Genomic DNA, 8,939 nt, shown 5'->3' with positions numbered 1-8,939 from the left:
ATTTGATTGAGAAAGGGTTTGAAGAAACCTCATTGACAATTTTAGACGATGGCGAGAGCTAAGATAGGCGAGGCATACGTCTCGAATCTTAATCTCAGGAGTGCATGGTATACACCATGTTCCATTTCCACCTTTATTGAGAAAGTGTTAAATAAGAATTAGGTATTTTGAGTTTTGTTGTGAAAATGACTTGACCCTAGATCAAGTATTGATGGACGCTCAAGAGAAATTTGAATGAGTGTTTGAGAGAAAACAAAATGGATAAATTTGGATGATGGCGAGAGCTAGGATTGGCGAGACATACGTCTCGAATCCTAGTCTCAGGAGTGCGCGGTATACACCACGTTCCACTTCCATCTTTATTGAAAAAGGTCTTAACTATGAATCAATATTTTTTGAGTTTTTATTAGAAAAAATGGCTTGACGTTGAATCAAGCGTTTGATGAAAGTTTGAAAGAAATGGAATAGAATAGGAGGGAGAAATGAATTGATTTGTTTATTGAGAAAACACTCGACGTTGGATCGAGTCATTATTTTTGTATTTTTTGGAAATGGTTGATTTTATTCTGGTGTTAGTATCTAACTAAACAGTCAAACAAATAAAGAAATAAAACAGTACAAAATTATTACACATCGGGGGAGTGGGGTACATTTTGTCAAATGGGGATTCAAAATCATGAAATAATTAAATCGGGCCCAAACAACAAATAATGCAATGTATGAGTGTAAGTGCAAGAGAACCGGCTCATTGTAAGAAAGCCCAAGAGTAAGCTATGTGAGGTTGATGGCGATGCTTAAAAGCAAACGACTTACAAGGGTATGGAAATGGGCTCGATATTGAATCGATAAAAGTGTGATTTTAATAGTTTAAAGCGGTTTGAATGGATGATGAAATTAAAGGAAATCAAACTTGTGTTATTAAACAATAATGAAACTATGAGTATAGGAGAAATTATAATAAAACATAAACATGAAAAAAAATGAATGCTAAAAGAAATAAAATGCTATATATGGGTATCAAACCCACTCCACTAAAGATCATAAAACTACCCTCTCTCCACTAGGCCATTTATGGTTAGTTATTATTTACAATAACAACTTGGGTATATAAGTTAGAAAAGATTACAGTATGAATTAAAATAAAAATAAAAATGGGGTGGTCTATTTAATGGACGATTAATTAAAATAAAAAGGAGGAATCCCAAAAGGTGACCCTAGCCGCCTGGCTGTTGGGTTCAAAAGATTAAGGATTGGGAACATAAAATAGCATTTAACTAAAACTAATACCAACAAACCACAGTTAATGACCACTTGAGAAATCTAAACGTTCACTTAGTGGGATTTAAATGTCTGCTTAATAGAGAGCAAAATAATAAAAAAAATGAAGAGTGAGGACGCTAACATCCCATAACTCATCGTCCCCCTCCCAAATTCATTCTCAGGAGCTCTCTACCTCATGCCTCTCTTAATCGTTCTCGACGAAAACTCTCCCGCTCTCAACCTCACGTTTCTCTCACCCTCAATCATTCATCCTCAACCTTCGCTCACCTCTCTCAATCTCTCAAACGTCCATACTAGCCTTACAATACGCTACCCTCAATCTCACTCTAAACACGAAAGCCAAGGTTTCAAAGAGAATCAAGCAAAAAGGCTCACCTTCAGCGATGATTCGGCGGCTATGAAGAGTTCGTATCCTCCTCCTTTCGCTAAGCTTTTCACGCCGTCGCCTGAAGGTTAGGGTTTCTGTGGTTCGGATTTTTGTTTGGACAAATTTAGGGTTTTTCCGCCTCCAAGGTTTTTCCGTCCTCCTCTCTTCTGATTCTCTTCTCCTTTTATGTTCTGCAGTTAGGGTTTTTGATTTGGTATGGTGGATTGAAACAAGTATCTGCCAACATCCTTTCGGTGGGCTCAGTCTGCATCGGTCTATTTGGATGCTTGGATTTGGAAAAGGTATTCTGAACTCATGCTTTCTCCCTCTGTTTTGTCTTAATGCCAATTTGGGATTTTTGTTAAAAAATTTACTGCCTTGCTGATTGCTTTGTGTTACTGCAGTGAAATTTGGTGAAAACGTGAGGAGCTTTGGTCTTCACGTGGCTTTGGTTGAATTGGTATTTCCTAGCCCATTGGTTTGGCTGCAACATGTGATGGTGAGCTCTTGATTATTGCTGCAACTTCACATGGTTCTATAGGCAATGCTTCAGACCGTGATTAATTGGCACAACTCTGATCATGGTATGCGAATGCGCTTTGCTTCTTTTGCAATTAGGTTCAATGCTTTGCCGTGAATGATTTTAGTTTTATGATTTTCATGCTCGGTTGTAATGTGCCCTGGCCTTGTTTGGATTTGTTGCTGCAGGATATGAATTTTACGGTTGAATGTCACCACATATCATCCACCGGCTGTTTATCATTTGACAGTAAGTTCTGGATGAATTTGGACATAGTTTCTGAAATTACAATTCAACTCTATATCAAAATGCAGAGTCTTCACGCAATCTAAATCTGGTTTGCAGACAAGAAGTTTTCCATAATCAACATCCATGTTGCAGATCAAGGAAGTCATGAACATGTCTTCTTCACTCAAGTTCTTGCACTCTTCTCTCTGTTGGCAAGAGAGTTGCACTTTTCCTGCCTTTGAAGATAGATGAAAACAGAAATAGCGATTCCGAGTATACACAGCAGTATCCACAAAAAGTGGGCAAGCAGATTCATTGGTATCTTTTGCTACAAACAACTTTTCATAACTTTTATCTTCCCCCTTTGTATTTAGAATTCTTGAGCATACTTTGCTTTTTTCAGGATCTCCTTTCTATGTTTGCTTGCTGCAAATAAGGGTACTCATGGCTTCAATCGTCACTTGGAGCTAATTGTTGATCCCACAACTAGAGGGCCATAGAAATTCATATCTTCCCCACATCTAACAGTAAGTTAGTTTTTATTCATTGACTCTTTGTTGTCGGCTGAAATTTTCCTTGTGATGATTTTGTTGTATCAATCTAGTTTGATCCTTCTCATGTGATGCAGGTAAGAGAGAAATGATACTGTAAGTTTTGTTAACAATTTCCAATGTTGTAGAACATGGCTGCCTAACAAACTCTTTAGGATCAATTGACCGGAAAAGACATGTGGTAACATTCTTCCATGTATCCCTCAAAAGGCTTTCGACACGCCGGAACAATATCTGCTAGTGTTGAAAGAGCAGCCTTCTCAAAATTCTGAACAATTTCAAGAGTTCCCTTTGGACCTTGCTTGAGTTATTTTCTGTTATTATGCTGATTTATTGTGATGTTTGCAGGGAGTTTATTGTGAAACTGATATGAGCCAATGCCACCAAGTTGTTCTGTTGATAACCTTGTAGGGAATGTTGGCCAGATTATACAGGTCACGTTTGGCATTGTTACAGTTTTAGTAGAATGGTTGATGTTTGATATGCTAGATGCACGACTTTGGTGTCCTGAATGTGCACATCAAATAGAATTCATGGCTTTCTTATGTTTCATTTATTTTGTAGGTATTGAACCGTGTTGGACATGTTGATTGTGTGGAATTAGATGCAAGGCTATGAAGTGCATTGGATGGGGGGCTGTCTGGAAGGATCTTCTTGAGTTGTGTGAAAGCAAAGTCAGCAGCTGCTTCATCAGACATTTTCTCAATGTCTTTGGCCAGCCACCCAGCAGGCATGTAAACAAGAACAAGGTGATCAACAACTTTGTGAAGATTAAGAAAGTAGCTACATCCATAAGATGTATCGGCAACAACTCCCAGGAACTCAACATTGGGCCAAAATACATTTTTAAAGGGTAATATTATTTTATTCTCAACTCCGACCCCAATATCAGCAATCGCAGCTTCTTTCCATTCCGGAAGCTTTGGCTCAAATTTTATGATGTTTGCTTTCAGCACTCCAAGGGGTACGACAATGATAGCAGCATCAGCAACAAATGTCTTCCCATTTTCAGCAGTCACCTTTACTCCATTAAATCGCCTATCTATCTTTGTCACCCTGTGTCCCAATATTTTAATGATATGGAATCAGAATCTGCGGCAAACCAGCCCTCCATTCGGCACAAATACCATTGAAGCACCTCGTGTGAAAGGCCCTCCAACCTGAGTTCTGGCTTTCTTTCAAAAAACAATTGAAAGTGCTCGTTGAATGGACATGTCTTCACTGTGTTTCTGTCTTACATTATCCGTCTCTTGCAAAATTGTTTCAAAGATTTTACCAACTTCTTTGTATATACGGTATGCTTGGGATGAACTTATGATTTGCTTTCCACTGTTGTTGGCAGGAACATACATCCTAGGATAATCATGACACAACAAGAAAAATGCGGGAACATTCTCAAGATCATCAAATTGAAGCTTCTCTCCATGCTAACAGCGAAGAACAAGTGAATGAATCTAGAAAAAGAATTTGCATTTCAAAGAATTTATGAATTTTGTATACGTTGTATTGTGTAATTGAGCAAAAAGCACTTAAATTACATGTCCAACAGAAACTCAAAAGAGTCAATCAAACACTCCACAAGACGAGTTGAATGAGAAACTGAGTTGAATGAGAAACTGAATAATGGATATTATAAATGTTCAAGAAGAAAATGCTTCGCGAGCCAATTACTTTCTTTGATATGCCCTAGGTTCAGTTCCTGTTCATTTTCCAGCTGGGATATTCTGGATTGCAACTTTTAATTTGTTGTCTTTATGCACCTCGTCTTTTCCTGCATAGCATGTAGCAAAGTCCGGTCGAGACCAACTGTACTCACTACCCCAACATTTACGATCCAGCATAACAGTCTTCTTTTTTAACCCAACAGGGCCTATGGATTATGGCTGCAGTTTCAAAATCTACTATTCCTTCAAGGAGTGAAACAGCTGCTGTAATCATACAAGATGCACGTAATGGTTTCAACTTAGGAGGAAATAATGCCAACAATTTGCTTGCTCAATTTGCCGGCCTGGTTGACCATTTATGCTTTCATGTTAATTAGTCAAGAGCAGAGACAATTAATCTCTCAACTGAGGTTAGTGCTCTAAAGGTGGATTTCATCCCAGATGAAAGTATGTCGAGTGCTCTTCTTTAAATGGTCCTCTGGAAAATTCTCTACCAAAACAGTAAATAACTTATGATCTTTCACTTCATTGGGACGAAGTGGATTGAGCCGCTTAACCTTTTTCTCATCACTACCAACAACAAGCAGTGAAGATTCCTTTAGTGCAGCAACAATAAGTAATTGGTCTCGTGTGAGCTTCTTTGTTTTTTTCTAAAAGGAGCAACCACTGGTATAGGAATAAACCCTTCCTTATTCCTTCTTACGAGACTTTCTTTGTATTTTAGAGACCTTATGTATGATGACTTAATCATATGCTATGTAAATGGAGGATCATGATTGAATAAATGAATGAAATAAACAAAATATGAATGGAGAAATATGGAGGGAATTTCCAAACCTTGAATAAATGAGAAAAAGAAAATGAATGACGAATGGGAAAAAATTTCAGGACCAAAATCGGGGTATGACAGTTGCCCCTATTTAAGCGTCTTCAACTAGAGAATATGAAGCAGGACACTCTTCATATGATCATAGTGGGAGATGGTTAAATACTAAGAAGACCCGGATTTTGATCCTGAATCCCTATGACATGATGTGATATGATATGATATGATATGATATGATATGATATGATATGATATGATATGATATGCATGGATGCGTGATTCTTTTTTTTTAATTTATATCTGCTAGGGATATGGTGGACCCTTAACAGGAGATGCCACTAGACAGACCAATCTGTGGGGAATGCTGGTGGTCCACAGGGAGACCGACAAATGGTGAAAAACAAACTCGCTGGGGAAGACAAATCCTGCTGGAGAGCCAGACACACCGGGGAGTACTCAAAGTGAAATTTGATAAACGGTACTTGGAATACAAGGGATTTCGGTAGTAAGTTCACATATGACTTACTAAATCCGAACAAGGAAAAAAAATGCTACAACAGGTTCACATATGACCTGGCAATACTGGAATAAAACACAACAAACAGGTTCATATATGACCTGATAATGCTGGGGGAATATCAAGAAGTTCTGACAGCAGGTTCAGATATGACCTAACAAACTCAGAAAAATTCAAGAAGAGTGTATCAACAGGTTCATATATGACCTGGTAATACTGGAATGAAAGCTCAACATCAGATTCATATATGACCTGAATAGTATTGAACAACAGGTTCATATATGACCTCACAATGGAATAAGGTTCAACAACAGGTTCATATATGACCTGACAACATTGAAACAAATATAGAGAAAGACTCTTCAAAACAGGTTCATATATGACCTGAATAGTATTGAACAACAGGTTCATATATGACCTGACAATGGAACAATTATAGAGAAAAACTCTTCAGAACAGGTTCATATATGACCTGACACTGGAATAATGCTCAACAACAGGTTCATATATGACCTGACAAATGGATTAAAGTTCAATAACAGGTTCATATATGACCTGAATAGCACTTGAACCACAGGTTCATATATGACCTATCAATGGATTTAAAGTTCAATAACAGGTTCATATATGACCTGAATAGCACTTGAACAACAGGTTCATATATGACCTAACAATGGATAAAAGCTCAACCACAGGTTCATATATGACCTGAGTAGTATTGAACAACAGGGAAAAACTCTTCAGAACAGGTTCATATATGACCTGACACTGGAATAAGGCTCAACAACAGGTTCATATATGACCTGAATAGTATTGAACAACATAGGGAAAAACTCTTCAGAACAGGTTCATATATGACCTGACACTGGAATAAGGGCTCAACAACAGGTTCATATATGACCTGAATAGTATTGAACAACAGGTTCAATATGACCTGATAATGGAATAAAGTTTGACAACAATTGGACTTGAAAAATGACTGCGAAAACCGGATGTTGGTTCCAGGATACCACAGACAAACCGGAATTAGAGGTCAAAAGACAAAGGATCAACAATAAGACCTAGGTCAATGCATAATGAGCACAAAGTACATTTCGGCTATGCATGATTTGAATGCTTTTATGCATGATATATGAATGATCATGACTATGAGAATGCTGACACTTGGCAGACTAGGAGTTTGTAGGGACTGTTTACAGAGATTCTGATTCCTCAACACCACTAACTCATACCCGTACAATTAACAGGCGCATCCAGAGGAGAATCTATCATGATTGACAGTTATAAATAACCAAAGGTCCATCCTTCTAGAGGATTGATGAGTTATATTCCATGGGGACTTTTGTTGGTGATCCTGGAATATTTATGCAACCTTGAGGCTTTCGGGGAAACAAATGATTTTCCTTTGATTTTCACATATATCAAAGTAATTTTGTTTTTTTCACTAAATTTCAAATTCTTTTTCAAGTTTCAAAATTTCATTATTAACAAATAAATGACATTTTGCATAACAAAGAAAAGCGTAGATGAACACAAACTAACAATGATTGGGAAAACTTGTATTTTATTCAAGAATGGTAGCACACAAATGGCGTAGCTCCATAGAGTGTTACAAATTTTTTGGAAAATGGCAATAAGGAAAGGTTTACATTGAATTCAGTGACCACTAACATCCCTACTAGATATGATTTCCCAAAACCTTGCTCCTAAGGGGAGTGACTGGATTAATCTTCCGCCTCAAATTCTTCGGTGTTAATCAGTAACAACTGATGCAGTTTATGCCTTTTGCCCCTAACTTTTGCCTGGATCGCCCTTTCGGGTTTTCAATCCACCGGGACGCTCTTTTTTTGCTTAAGTCGCCTTTTCAGGTTTTCAACTTAGCGAGCTACCCTGTTTATTCATTCCTAACTTTTGCTTGGACCGCCCTTTCGGGTTTTCGGTCCACCGAGATACCCTTTTTTTTTGCCTAAATCGCCCTTTCAGGTTTTCGATTTAGCGGGTTTTTATTAGGCATAGTATCTTTTAACTGCATCAGAGTTCACGGGGTGTGAGATCTCTTCATCATCCATAGTTGTGAGAATCAAGGCACCTCCGGAGAAGGCTTTCTTCACAACATATGGGCCTTCATAATTGGGAGTCCACTTCCCACGTGAGTCCTTGTGTATTGGCAAGATCTTCTTAAGCACGAGGTCTCCTTCTCTGAATTCCCGAACACGTACTTTCTTGTCAAAAGCCCTTTTAAGCCGTTTCTGGTATAATTGTCCATGGCACAAAGAAGTCATTCGCTTCTCATCTATGAGGTTCAACTGATCAAATCTATTTTGAATCCACTCAGCCTCTTGTAGGTTGGTCTCCATCAAGATTCTCATTGAAGGTATCTCCACTTCAATTGGGAGAACTGCTTCCATCCCATATACCAAATAGAACGGGGTTGCCCCTGTTGAAGTGCGGACGGAAGTCCGATATCCATGCAGTGCGAAAGGTAACATTTCGTGCCAATCCTTATAGGTTTTCACCATTTTTTGCAGGATTTTCTTGATGTTTTTATTAGCGGCTTCAACAACGCCATTCATCTTTGGACGATAGGGTGAAGAGTTATGGTGCTCAATCAGCTCTCGCATAATTCTTTCATGGTCTTATTGTTCAGATTCGTCCCATTATGTTTGTGTGATTACTATATTGAGAGTTTGAGATGTTGGAAAACACTTGGATAGAAAATAGGATTTGTTCTTGGGAATTTGGAAGACTATTTTTTTTAATTCATTTGTAATCTTTTGTAACAACTTTTGGAGTATAGTAACTTGGAGAGCTGATCTCTCCTCCAGTTGTAGATCATTTGATCGAATTGGGTAAACAAATCTTTTGTTTTTGTCTCATTCTTTTGTCTTCTTCTGCCAAATTTATCTCATTGTCTTATTGTATTGAAAGTTATTATTCTTGAAGACCATTTATTTGGTTGTCATTGTTCTTTATCTCACACATCAA

General features: G+C 37.9%; 1 pseudogene; it reads right to left on the bottom strand.

Moving 5' to 3' along the window:
* Nucleotides 1–3,489: 3,489 nt before the first annotated feature.
* LOC127130925 (polyamine oxidase 2-like) lies at nt 3,490–4,788 on the bottom strand (annotated as a pseudogene).
* Between the last annotated feature and the right edge of the window lie 4,151 nt (nt 4,789–8,939).

This window comes from Lathyrus oleraceus, chromosome 3 (genome assembly GCF_024323335.1).
Source record: "Lathyrus oleraceus cultivar Zhongwan6 chromosome 3, CAAS_Psat_ZW6_1.0, whole genome shotgun sequence".
In the NCBI taxonomy this organism is placed as follows: Eukaryota; Viridiplantae; Streptophyta; class Magnoliopsida; order Fabales; family Fabaceae; genus Lathyrus; species Lathyrus oleraceus.
The sequence above is the reverse complement of the archived record's forward strand: the minus strand, read 5'-3'. Positions and strand labels throughout refer to the sequence as shown.